General features: G+C 42.2%; 1 protein-coding gene across 1 annotated transcript in view; it reads left to right on the top strand.

Moving 5' to 3' along the window:
• Nucleotides 1–207: 207 nt before the first annotated feature.
• Nucleotides 208–14,237, top strand: part of LOC308617920 (placenta-specific gene 8 protein) — a 35,078-nt gene continuing 21,048 nt past the window's right edge. Inside the window, exon 1 of the mRNA XM_081235337.1 lies at nucleotides 208–304. The gene's annotated coding sequence lies outside the window, so the exon portion shown is untranslated. The remainder of the gene's footprint in view (nucleotides 305–14,237) is intronic.

Here is a 14,237-nt window from a genome sequence, read left to right as displayed (position 1 = left end):
AAATTATATAATGAATCAAATCTTCCCCCCCCCAAAAAAAAAGATACATGAGTGTACTTAACACAATGTAGGAGAAGGAGCACAATTTTGGGGGCAAGAAATGCTTTCATTTTCAAAATAACAGAAACATACCTTGAACACTCCTCTGCCCAGATTGCACTGGCCAATGAAAAACCACTGATTGTGTACTTTGTACTGCATACTGCGATGGCAACACACGTCTCTCTTTCCTGTGTCTTTCACTTCTAGTGAGATTCTCTCTCAAGCCACAAGATACAGCCTGCCCAGAACCTATTTCTTAACTGTAAGTACTTTGAAATGAAGCACTTCTTTAAAAGCTTATCTTAGCCCTGGGGGGGAAAAAAGTTTTCTTTAAGAGTATTTGATTTTCTTGTTATTATTTCTAACATGCAATATTTTGAGGTTCAGCCGAAAGACCAATGTTCTCTTATCTAATTGCTTTAAATTTAGTTAAGTTAGTCAAATTCAACATGTGCCAGGCATGCGTGAGGTGCCATGCTTTTCATAAGGTAGTCTGGAATCTTCATCCACTACTGCTTTCAGCAGGATACATATATTAGGCATTGTGTTTATAACTTGATCATTAATTTCACTCTTTATTTCATACATAGGCATGTTTACTTGTGCTAGTCTAATTTCTTTGTCTTTTGAAACTATTTTGCTTGATTTTTTTTTCCATTAGAAAAAGAAGATGGAATTTTATAGATTTAGTTAATGAATCATGAGAATCCTTGAATTTTTGGTATGACAGTAAGAAAAACAGACTAGAAGGCTTCAAATTTAAATTCTGGTGCTTTATTTATATGTATAAAGAAAGAGATCCTTCTCACCTCACATTTGTTAACTTCTGAGATGAGAAATTAGGACATGGAAATGTTTCAATCAAAGCAAAAAAAAATTAAAATTTAACATTGATAAACACTAGAAAGAAGAGGGAAATCCAAGCGGTATATTGATTAATATTAATGTAATTAATGTAGTAGATTAATACTAATTAATATTAATAAGATAGGGGCTGTCCTTCTCAAGAGTGAGGTTTTCCAGGGCAGGGGAGACAGGTATAAGGTTAGTTGTAACTAAAACTAATGGATGGAATTAGGGTGTTTAAAACGTGGGCCAAATCCTGCAAGGTTTCTGGGCATTGAGGTCATTCCATGAAAGGGGTCTTCTAAGGAAAGGGGTCTCAGTCTCTCTTCAAAGCTTGTCCACCAAGATTCCCATTTCAATTCCTCCTGCCTCCATTTTTCCTTTTTCCGGAGGGGCCCCCACCAACTTTTTTCATCACCTGTCTGCTCTGTGGCATCAAAGACAACATGAAACGAAACAGCTGTGGTCCCTCAGTGATGGATAGAGATACTGGCTGTGGAGAGGAAACTACAGACTCTCCTGAACCCCTACCATATCTAACACAAGCGCTACACACGTTGGGTGCCCAGTAATGTTTGCTAACGTGGGTTGGATCTGCAGTTATTCTTAACAGAAGAGAAATAAAAAGGCCCAGGGCCGTGGGTTACAAAGTGTCCTCTGTAAGGGCACTGATGCTGGCATCTCCTGAGATGCCAGGCCTCTGCATGGGCAGGCAGCCCAGGGGTGAGTGGGGCTAGTTCAGCCTGTGCTCCTCGGGAAAGCTGGAGGCTCTGGTATGGCTACATCTGCCTGGAGAAGGGGATGGTATTTTTCTAATTCTCACCAAGCTGTGTCTTTGCAGAGGGCCACATTTCTCTACATGACAGCACCCTATGCCATAGGGGCAGCAGCCCGGAGGGTGCTCGGTACAGATTCCTGGACCCCAGCCTATCCCACCTAAATCACAATCTCGGAGGATAGTGCCCAGGAATCTACATCGTAAATAAACTCTCCAAGTGGCTTTTACGCACAGTAAGCATTGAAGCCCACTGAACGGAGGAGACAAGCTTGTAGACAAGGTCCCAGAAATTCTTGGAAACATTACTGGGCACTAAAATGATTTCAGGGAAGTTGTCTTTTGTTATCTTCCCCTTAACTGCTGCTGTCGATCTTTTACCTTGAAGGTGAAAGACTATTGGGTATTTGATGGCTGAAGCAAAGAGATTTGCAACCGTTTAGGATATTTTGAGTTCGTTTTTATTTTATATTTTATTGCAACCTAAATAAAGGATCCCTAGAATTGTGAAATGATATTTAAAACCACAGAGCTGCCTCAGGAGTAAGTGTGCTTGTTTTCTCTTCCGTTTGATAGCTATCAGTGAGCTCTTTCTGGAGTAAGAAATCTCATGTGAGAAGTTACAAGACCTCTTTCAGAATAAACCACATTGGTCAAAAAGAAGTCTGGGGCGCTGGTTCCTAGTGCTGTTGTTCTGGGCTGGGCCTGATAGAGTAGCCTTCCCCTCTGCTGTAGGTAACCTTCACTACAGGTGAAACTTGAAACCTCCCGGGGCCCCCAGTCTCTGCTCAGTTCTAGGTGCTGAACTCCACAGAAACACCTGGGGTGCCCCAGTTTTCCGTATTCAAAAAAGGAAGTCAAAAGTAATGAAAGAAACAGAAACCGAGAGGTTTTGACTTTGGGGCTAAAGACTGTTGAGGCCACTACACTGAGAAAGTAAACTGTGGTACAAACTAACTGGCAGTCAGCACATGGATATTTCCCACGAAGCTGCTGGCTACAAAATGTGCAGATTACCATTGACTTAACTTCAAAGGCACTCAGAGAATGCTCCAGTCTCTGCTTTAAGGGCTAATAGCAGCCAATCTGAATACACAGATATATAAAGTATGTACAGAGTGAGGACAGTTAGGAAAAGGAAAGGATGGTTAGATAATTGCAGGCAAGTTTTTATTTTGAAATCTTCAGATCATTCTATTCAAAATCACCACATAGACTTCTTAAAAAAATAAGCAAGTTAAATGAACATGTTTCTCCTGAGAGAGGTCATAGGAAGGGTATAAATTCAGTCATCCAGCAAGTAGTTACTGAATGCCAACTTGTGCCAGGCACTGGCCAGGGACTAAGGAGAAAAAAATTCAGACAGCTATAGGATAATCAGCACAACTCTTTTCTTTCTTTCTTTCTTTTTTTTTTTCTTTTTGCGGTATGCGGGCCTCTCACTCTTGTGGCCTCTCCCGTTGCGGAGCACAGGCTCCGGATGCGCAGGCCCAGCGGCCATGGCTCACGGGCCCAGCCGCTCCGCGGCATATGGGATCCTCCCAGACCGGGGCACGAACCCGTATCCCCTGCATCGGCAGGCGGACTCTCAACCACTGCGCCACCAGGGAGGCCCTCTTTCTTTCTTTTTTTTTTGTCACGGCATTTGCTTTTTGTTTCCAAAATGGGTATTTCTTGTGTTGATTATAAAAGGAATAAATGCTAATTGTAAAAAAAAAATTTCAGACAATGCATAAAATTATAAAGATAAAAGTTAAAAATATCTACCAGCCGATCACCTAGTGATAACCACCGAACATTTTGTATAGCCTTTCCTGTTTTTTTTCTGATATTTGATTGTTAAAAAGAAATACAAAATAAAGTTTGAATTTCCTTTTCTTTTTTTTTTTTTTTGGCGGTATGCGGGCCTCTCACTGTTGTGGCCTCTCCCGTTGCGGAGCACAGGCTCCGGACGCGCAGGCTGAGCGACCGTGTCTCACGGGACCAGCCGCTCCGTGGCATGTGGGATCTTCCCGGACCGGGGCACGGCAGGCAGCAGGCGGACTCTCAACCACTGCGCCACCGGGGAAGCCCTGAATTTCCTTTTTTAAAAGCATTTCCTGCAACGCCTCTTCTTCCCAGGCCCCAAATATGGGAAGCTATCACCCAAAACTATGGTTTATGTCGTGTGAGTACTGGGGTTTGGGATATAGGATGTGTGGCGGTCTAAAGGAGTTCTAGGGAGAACTGCCACTGCTTAAGTGGTTTTCAGGGCTGAGCACTAGCCTGTGTCTGATGTGCACCGGCTCCAGCGGGCATCACGCACTAAGACCGCGTGTTAATGGGCACCTACTGTGTGCCAGGCCCTGCGCTAAGCTTTTGCGTTACCAAGGTGATTATTGTAAAAAGGGTGAGCAACAGAAATGGCACAATTGCAATTTCTTTACCTCCTTTTTCATGAATCCACAGAACGAGTTTGTTTAGAAAGCTGTGGATCCTTCTTACTAAAATGAAAAACAGGCACGTGCACTAGAAGTAGAATCTGGGGACCACCTAAGAGGTGTTAAAATCATTGGGGCTAGGGGCAGGGGGTTGGTGATGAGAGTTTCTTTCTGTCTTACTTCCTGATCAGAAGTGAGCTTATCAGCCCACTCATCTGATGAAAACTTTAAAAAATGTATCACAAATGCCTGGTGAGATTGAGCGGCCGCGCCTGGCGGAGCGGCAGGGTGCCGGGCAGCGGCGCCCCGACCCTGTCCCAGACTCCGGGCTCCCCCGCGCCTGCCTGGCCAATCTCGTCTCCCACCAAGTCCGGCAGGTCCAGCTGCGTACGGCGACAGGGACCAGACCGGGTCCAAGCCTCGCGGACCCTCCCCGCGTCCGCGAGACGCAGCCGCCTGGAGCTGGCCGCGCCCTGACTGCGGCCGACCCTGCTCTCGGGCTCCGCGCTGCCTGCCCGGAGGGATTCGGGGGCAAAAAGTCGGGTCCCAGCAGAGGTGACGGCCGGGTACACAACTCACGTACTGGGAGGCGGAACGTGGGTGCCTGGCGGAGAACACCTTCTGCGCCGCAGCGCTGCGCGCAGTCACCATACTGAAGGGCGAGAGGTCACGGCGGTGAGACGCCCACCCCACCCTCCTCCGCGCCCTGCTGAAGCCCCCGGCCCTGCTCCTGCCGAGGTCACACCTCCCGCGTGCGCCGGAAACGGGGAGCGAGTGGGGTCTCCGCCCCAAAGGGAAAAGCGGGGGCTGCTGATGGGCCCGGATGCTTTGATAACTTGGTTCAGCCTGACACCGGCGCGCCCGGCCACCGGCGGACTGTCCTGCCCTTGTCCCTTCTCCCTGCAAGGGAGCCAGAGCACAGCCAGAGGCAAGTTCGCTTCGTTCCATCACCTGATGATCCTACCCTTCAAGATAGACTCCTGCCTACACAGACACCCACAGATAACGCAGGCCCCGAATGATCGCGCCCCGCCACCTTCCCTCCTCCCCCCCCCATTTTTGTTCACTTACTAAACTTTCTTTCGCAGTGTTTTCTGTGAGATCCACAGAGGTTAGCCTCTCTTATTGTAAAAGAGCAGTAAAAAGCCATTATGGCACATTAAAAAATAAATAAATAAAGCAAAAACCAAAATAAAAAACCACTTTAATGCATATAAAAGGACAAACCTAATAAATTTTAAATAAGCTTCAGCTATTCTGAATGCATTTTATGGTGTTTTATACGAAAAAGAGAAATTCTTTAGGATGGTTCCTAAGAATTATAAGGGGGAAATGCAACCACAGTTCAAAAACCTTCTTATGGCTATGTTTACATTATATACTACTTGGATTTGGGAATGTACGTTTTACAGCTTTTGTAACAGATTGCTTTTGTATTTTTCGCTCTAAGTCCGATGGGGGGCTCTCCTCTTCCCATATTCTCTTATGTTTCGTTTTCTTATTTCTTAGAAATAATTTCAGATTTATGAAAAATGTTGGAACAATAACACACAAAAAGACAAACAATAACAAATGTTGGCCACGATGATGGAACCCGCAAACAAAATGCAGCAGTTTTGGAAAACAATGCGAAGCAATTAGAAATGCTAAACATGGCCTTGGTGGTATAGTGGTGAGCATAGCTGCCTTCCAAAATGCAAAACATAAAGTTAGTATTTTGACCCAGCAATTCCACGTCTAGATAGACACCCAAGAGGAATGAAAACAAATGTCTGCACAAAAACCTGTGTGGTACGCAGATAGTAATAGGAGCATTATTCATAATAACAAAAAAGTAGAAGCAATCTAAATGACCATCAGCTGATCAATGGACAAACACAAAATGGTACATCCACACACTGGAATATTATTCAGCAGTAAAAAAAGAAAGTACTAATGCATGCTGTGGTAAGGATGAACCTTGAAAACATTATGCTAACTAAACGAAGTCAGTTACAAAAAAAGCATATATTCTCTGATTCCATTTATATGAAATGACTAGAATAAGCAAACCAATAGAAACAAAAAGCAGATTAGAGGTTGTTTGGATGTAGGGGAGGCGAGAGGAAGTGGGGAGTGACTGTTAATGGATACGGGTGCTAAAGGATGTGTGCTAAAATATTTCAAAATTAGATTGTGGTGGTTATGCAAGTAGGAATATACTAAAATCTCTGAACTGTATCCATTTTAAACAATTGAATTTTATAGTATGTAAAATATTTCTCAATAAGATATTTTTTTTAAATAACAGGGACTTTCCTGGCAGTCCAGTGGTTAGGACTCCACGTTTCCATTGCAAGGGGTGCGGGTTCAATCCCTGGTCGGGGAACTAAGATCCCACATGCACACGGCACAGCCTAAAAAATACAAAAATAAAAAAGTAATACGCAGGGCTTCCCTGGTGGCGCAGTGGTTGGGAGTCCTCCTGCTGATGCAGGGGACATGGGTTCATGCCCCGGTCTGGGAAGATCCCACATGCCGCGGAGCGGCTGGGCCCGTGAGCCATGGCCGCTGAGCCTGCGCGTCCGGAGCCTGTGCTCCATGACGGAAGAGGCCACAGCAGTGAGAGGCCTGCGTACCACAAAAAAAAAAAAAAAAAAAAAAAAAAAGTAACACGCAGAGTCCCCATACACCCCACACTGGCTTTCCTGGTTAATGTTTTACATAACAATAGTACAAATACTGAAACCAGGAAATTAATATTGGCAAACTGCTATCACCTAGTTAATCTACAGATTTTATCCAAATGTTACCAATTGTCCCACTATTGTCCTAAGGAAGAGAAAAGCAGCCCTTGCCATCGTGGATCTGGCCCAGTGCTGTGAGCTAGGCTTTGGTGTTGCAGCAAGCTGGCCTGGCACTCACACCAGGTTTTTTTTTTTTGAGATATAATTGACATATAACATTATATTAGTTTCAGGTGTACAACATAACGATTTGATATTTGTATATACTGTGAAATGATCACCACAGTAAATCTAGTTAACATGCATCACCACACAGTTACAAAATTTTTTCCTGAGATGAGAACTTTTAAGATTTATTCTCTTAGCAACTTCTAAATATACAATACAGTGTTATTAACTATAGTCACCATGCTGTACATTACAGCCCCAGGACTTATTTATTTTACAACTGCAATTTTGTACCTTTAGACCACCTTCACCCATTTCTCCCACACCCTACCCCTCACCTCTAACAGCCACCAATCTGTTCTCCGTATCCATGAGTTTGGTTTGTTGGCTTGTTTTAGATTCCACGTATAAGTGAGATCATATTGTATTTGTCTTTCTGTGTCTGACTTATTTCACTTAGCGTAATGCCTTTAAGGTCCATCCATATTGTCCTTCCCACTGGGTCTTGATGTTCCCCTCTAGCACATGAACAATTTCACAGAGCATCAACATCAGATAAGACCATGACGGATCAAATAAAAACACTAACACTCCGTAATCATATTTGAACACAGATGAACTTTAAACATTATCCAAGCCACAAAATACCAAACATTTCCCTTTCCTGACTAATATGAGTGATTGCTGTTTCTTTACCTGTTGCAGGGTTAGGCTTGCTCTAGTCACCTTCATTCCCATAGATAAGATTTATTAATATACCCAGTCATAGCATTGTCTCCACTTTCTGGAGCACATCAGTATGTCCCATTACTGATAATATCAACTTTGGTCACTTGACTCAGATAGTGTCTGCCAGATTTATCCACTAGAGAGTTGCTGTTTTTCTCTTTGTAATTAATAAGTAGGCTGTGGGGAGATACTTTGAGATGTGTAAATATGTTGTTTCTCATCATACTTTCAAAGTCTAATTTTAGCATCCATCTGTGAGTCTTGCCTATAACAATTATTACTGTAGTGTTTGCCAAATGGTGATCTTGTATTTCTGTCACTCCCTCTATATTAATTAATGGGAATTCTCCCTCATTTTATTTATTATTATTATTATTATTATTATTATTATTATTATTATTATTATGGCTGTGCCATGTAGCCTGCAGGATCTTAGTTCCCTGAGCAGGGATCGAACCTTGCCTCCTGCAGTGGAAACATGGAGCCTTAACCTCTGGGGACCACCAGGGAATTCCCCCCTTCTCCCTCAGAGCAAATAAAATTTACTCTTTTATTTATATCAGTAGAGAGTTACGGATAGTTTAGTCTATGAATTATAATCAGATATTAACATTGTTTGGTTACACAAATTGTCCCAGATTTAGCCATTGGAAGAGCCATCAAGTTGGCTCTGAGGTCCTATCTCTAATCCATATTTGCACCCTTTTTTACTTTTTGGTACACAAGATGTTCCAGGCTTATCTTGTACTTCCCTTTCCCAGCCCTGGAATCATCCATTTCTCTAATGAACTCAGGCTCTTTTTTTAATTGGAAAATGGTATTTAGAAACCAAGATTTGGGCACAAGGTGTGTTCATTGATAGTGGGTTGTTGTTGCTTCTAGGTCCTCTCAATGGAGAGGGCTAGGAAATATTTATGTATTCATACATATATACACATTTCTATATCTCTCTGTGTGTATGGGTGTGTGTGTGTGTACTATAAAGTTGTTGTTTGTTGCCTCAGTGGCTTTCTAAGTGCTTGTTTTGAACTTTTACCAAGTTATTGACCACTTCTAAGTACCCATCCCCAGTACATGTGTTCATAAGCCTTATAATGACTTACCCATCTTACCCTTTTCCTACTTTCCACGTTGACCCAGTTACATTTAAATTATCCAGTGAGAATGCTTCCTGCATGCCACAAGCTACCCCACTCATGACCCTCAATAAAGGCATTCGCTCATGAGTCCTGGCTCTGCTCTCTCGACGCCTGCTGTTACCAAACTTCAGGCTTTTAAGGGACTTTGCATGGCCCTCTGGGCATGTCATGCCTCCCCCTTCAGGACCTGTGAGTAGAATAAATTCTTTACTTTCATATGCTTGTCTGAATGGGATTTCCGTAACCGTGTCAGAGTGGCCCTTAAAGACCCCACAAAGGAGTCTTACCCCCTCATTTACAACTGTGTGTGTGTGTAAATAACCATGAGTTCATACCACTGATTCCAATCCAATAGGACTCATACTAGCTGTCCTCCTTTCCTTATTTGTAATTTCTTTCTCTGACAGGGAAAAATCTCAATCTCATTATCCACAGTATCTTATTCAAGCCATAGATGATAGATAGATAGATTTCAGAATTGCTCATTCATACCCCTGTGAAAAACAAGTTTAGTAACTAGAGTATAATATTTATGTCAGTTATTTTTTATAGCTTTATGTTATATAGTCAAAATACTTTCCAAGGTTATTTAGGTTACCTTTTTCTTCCTCAGTGTGGTTATAATATTAATTGTAATACAGTCAGGTCTATTTGTTACTGTTTATATTGCATTTTGGGATCCTGCCACATTCTGGTTGAGTTTGACTATCCATTTATGCATTGACTTGATATGTGAAATATTAGCATGGTTGGAAGAGTCAGAGCCATATGAAAAGGTACACTTAGAGAAGCGTTGCCCCCAGCCCTGCTATTCCATTTCCATTCTCTCATTCTTTCCACCTCATTTACCCTGAACATAACAAGTTTCATTTGTGTCTGGTTTATTCTTCCTGTATTTCTTACTGCACAACTGAACAGATGCATGTGTGTTTTCTTATTTCCCTTTATTTCTTACATGAAGGATATCATACCAGAAACATTTTTTTGTACATTTTTTTCCCACTTATATATATCTTGGAAGTTACTTCATGTCAGTTTATAGAACTCGTCCTCATTCTTTTTTTGATAGCTGCATAACACTCCGCTGTGTGGGTGTACCATAGTTTATTCAACCTGTCTCCCATATAGTGCTTACAATTATTTTGCAAAAACAAACAATGCTGCTAGGAATAACCTCATGCATATATGTTTCTGCATTTTTGGAGGTATATCTTCAGGATGAATTTCTAGATATGGGATTACTTGGGCAAATGGTAAGCGTACGTGTAGTTTTGTTAAGTATTGCCAAAGTTCCTTCCAGAATGGTTGCACTGGTTTGCATTCTCACCGGAAATATATGAGTACCTGTTCCTCCACAGCCTTGCCAAAAGAATGTGTTGCATACTCTTTAATTTTTGCCACCTGACAAGTGTTTAATTTGCATTTCTTTAATATTGAGTGAGTTTGAACATCTTTTTTAATATACTTAAGGTCATTTTCATGTCTTCTTTTGTGAATTATCCGTTCCTGCCTTGTAATTTGTCAACCTTGGGGCTTTTAAATTTCTCTCATTTTAAAGATTTTTTTTAATACTTAATGTCAGATTTTGTCCTCTCTTTGTGTACCTATAATCATTTTATTAAAACTCAGAAAAATATATGTTTGCAGACCACACTCACTAATGGGAAGGGAAATACCTAGAGCTGTTTTCTGATGGTGATAAAGTTCAACAGACAGAAACCTTTTTAAAAACGTTTTAAAGCTTCTTCCTTCTTTCTAAAAAAAATAAAAATAAACTCGTTTAATAGTCATCCAAAAACACTGTGTCCTTCACATGAGGCTGTTTGCTAGGACTCAGGGGACCATTTATAATGATAGACCTGGTTAATTTACAATTAGCTATGATGAAGCCTGGGCAGATTTAGACATGTTTGAACCATTGTTGATACGCTTTCAGTTGTGTGGAAAAACATCCAAGATGTTGCCTTGTTTCATATACTGCTCTCTCTTTTCGTCCATGGGAAATACCAAACTAGCCAGGCATTACTGAGCAATGCAATCTAGAAAGAAACCCAGTTAATTCAAGAGATAGAAAAAGTGTAAAGTAATATGGAACAATGGAGGTAATTTGCTTGTTTTTGACACTGCCCTATGAGGGAAATAATACAAGAAAACATTAGTATAATCACATTGCCTGAGTATCTCAAAGCACTGTATTTTCAATTTTAGTGTTTTTCTTTTGTCCTGAATTCTGAAGTGGAAATGTATTACATCTCAGTATCTAGCACACTGTGAGTGAATCAAGCATATAATAAGTACTTAATTCAAGAAGACAAGGAAAAGTACCTTCTATTAAACTACATTGAAGTTGGTGCTAAAGGAATAAATATGAAAAGAGAGTTCCAGTTCTCAAGGAGATCACAACAAACCAATGAAAATGCCACCCTGTAATAAGTGCTGTGATGGAGCAGGGCTCTAAAGCTAAGGGGCAAAGGGAGGGACAGGGACTGTGGAGTGAGCCAGAGAAGGATTTGAATTTCATAATTTACTTAAACTCTCTGAACCTCCATTTCCTTATCAACTCAATAAAGATAATAATTCCTACTTAGCAGGGCTGTTGCAACATTAAGTGGACAGTGTGAGTCTAGCACAGTGCCTGATATAGGGTAGAATTTCAATGAATATTAGCTGATACTATTGCCAATAGATATTTGTGGAAATCATCAAAAGAAATTTCCTTGCTGCATTTTTGTACATTTTAGCCATTCTCCCTGATACTAATCTGATTTTTTTTATTGTTCATTAAATTCATCCCTAGACTTTATCTCATAGAAGGTACTTTTCATTGTCTTCTTGAATTAAGTACTTATTATATGCTTGATTCACTCACAGTGTGCTAAACACTGAGATGTAATACATTTCCACTTCAGAATACAGGACAAAAGAAAATACTCTCAATAAGCACAGAAGGTGGATAGGTCAGAAACCATTTCCATTTTTACAGATTAGTAGGAGGAAATTTAAGTGACTAGTTAAATAACTAGGCTGATCAATGACTAGTCCAAGATCACACGGTTTAGGAAACCAGAATGTGAGCAAAGATATTCTCACTTCAAATCAAATCAATGTTTCATGACCCCACACTGCCTCTCATGATGGAGAGAAATTAGGACTAACCTAACAAAATGTACTTCATAATAAACTTTGCTGGGGCACACCATCAAGGCTTGCCCCTAACACGAACCAAGGGTCTGTCAGCACTGACAGTCTGCACTGTCAGAGGGATACAGGCTCCAGGTAAATTTGAAGTGAAGGACCAACTTGGATGCAGGAAGATTGGAGAGGACTACTGTGACGTTGTGGTTTTTAATAAGAAATACATATTTGGTCTTCATTCCTGTTCATGGCACAGAGCTCCTAAAATCTTTGGAATTTCTTACATGGTAAGAGCGATAAAGGTGTCTTGTTATTCATAACAAGCCCCTCTCAACTACAGAGGAGTTTATGCTAGTGAAGTGACTTTTTGGAAAGCCCTTGAGGGTGCTTTGTTTAGAGGGTTGGAACTTTTAGCCCCAGCTCTCAGATTTCCAGGGTAGGGGAGAGGGGTTTGGAGACTGAGTTCAATCACCAATGGCCAATGATTTAATCAATCATGCCTATGTCATCAAGGCTCCATAAGAACCCAAAAGGACAGAGTTCAGAGAGCTTTTGGGTTGGTGTGCTGGGAGGGTGGCCCACCCCAAACTCCACAGGCTCTGAACCTCACTCTATGTATCTTTTCATCTGGTTGTTCATTCGTATCCTTTAATAGCCTTTGTAATATATCAATAATCTAGTAAGTAATCTATTTTCCTGAGTTCTGTGAGCCACTCCAGCAAATTTATCAAACCTGAGGAAGGGGCCATGGGAACCTCTGATCTAGTTGGTCAGAAACACAGGTGACAACCTGGTCTTACAATTGGCATGTGAAGTAGGGGAGGGAGGGCAGTCTTGTGGGACTGAGCCCTTAGCACGTGGAATCTGACACTGTCTCCTGTAGACAGTGTCAGAATTGAGCTAAATTGTAGGACACTGTATGGGCAGGCTTCCCAAGAGGTCTGTTCTCTTGTTCTCTGTACATTCTCTGCTCGACCAGTCCCTGCTTCACCTACGTTCTATTCAGATGACTGACCTTCCCTAATCAGCAAATACCTACGTACTTGCCCCCGGCCCCAGCTAGTGATTGTTCTAAGCTTTAGATCAGAATATCTCCCCTGTGATAGCTTACCAAAGGGGTTGTGAGAGGCTGTGCTCCTCTGCTGGTGTCCCTGGTAACCAGTGAGCCAACCTGATGTCAATCCCCCCTAAAACTGGTAACCTCCCCCTCCCCCCATCCCCTACCCTGGGAGCGAAGACTGGTGGGCTGTCACTCCAGGACCTTGCTTCAGAAATGTAAGGTCCCCCTATCCATTAAACCATTGATGTTTCTGTCACTGACTCTGGGCTCTTTCTTCAGTCTCTGGACAAGTACAGGGCTCGCAGGCCTGCAGGGTGCAACCCAATGGACCCCCAGCTGGTATTGCAGAATTGCTTGGTGTGGAAAAAAGCTACCACACATTTGGTGATCACAGGTGACAGTGTTCTGTGAGTAGACAGAAAACAGGGGAGTTTTTCCTTTACAACTGCTCGTCAGAAACAAGTCCACAACAAAAGGGAACATAAAAGAGGGGCAAGAGGGGAAAGGTTGCAAGTACACAAAAGCTTAGGATGGTGCAATTTTACAGAAGTCCATTTCCGTAATTCGCTACTCCTTTTGTCAACTGAAAAAAAATGCACAACGTGAGCACTGTGAGTTAAGTTTTATTTGGAGCCAAATGAGGACTATAGCCTGGGAGAACAGCCTCTCAGATAGCTCTGAGGAACTGTTGCGAAGAGATCGGAGGGGAGGTCAGTAATACATGGTTTTAGTGAAGGGGGCACGTGCGTCAAACACACGTTTTGGCAGAAAGTCGCTGCTGGTCACGCGGAGCAGACGCCTCCGTTAATGATTTTAGTGCTTTTCTAGATATGAGAAGAGGTAAGAAATGGGGCTCATAAAATCTTCTCCTAAAAAATATCTCTCTGAAGGCCTGTTCTGCCAGTGTTTCCCAGAGCACACAGTGCCGCATTCCTGATCTCCGTGCTGAACTCCTTTCATGGTGTGTTGGAGGTCAGCGACTGCAGTGGCCGGTGACTTCGTTCTTGTAGACCCAAACAGCGCGCAACAATTTTTAGTTGGCACGGTCATTATCACGGGTTTCCTCATTTGTTTCCCTGTCTTGTGTGGAGACCAGGCACCTGTTTAAAACAGTTCTTACAATCATGTTACGTTCCCTAACGCCAAGAGAAGAATCTGTACGTTTTACCAGTTCAGTGAATCCCTTCCCCCAGGGGC

The sequence above is a fragment of the Mesoplodon bidens genome, assembly GCF_964165515.1.
Source record: "Mesoplodon bidens genome assembly, chromosome: 1".
In the NCBI taxonomy this organism is placed as follows: domain Eukaryota; kingdom Metazoa; phylum Chordata; class Mammalia; order Artiodactyla; family Ziphiidae; genus Mesoplodon; species Mesoplodon bidens.
Note: the sequence above shows the minus strand (reverse complement) of the source record. Positions and strands in the feature narration are given on the sequence as shown.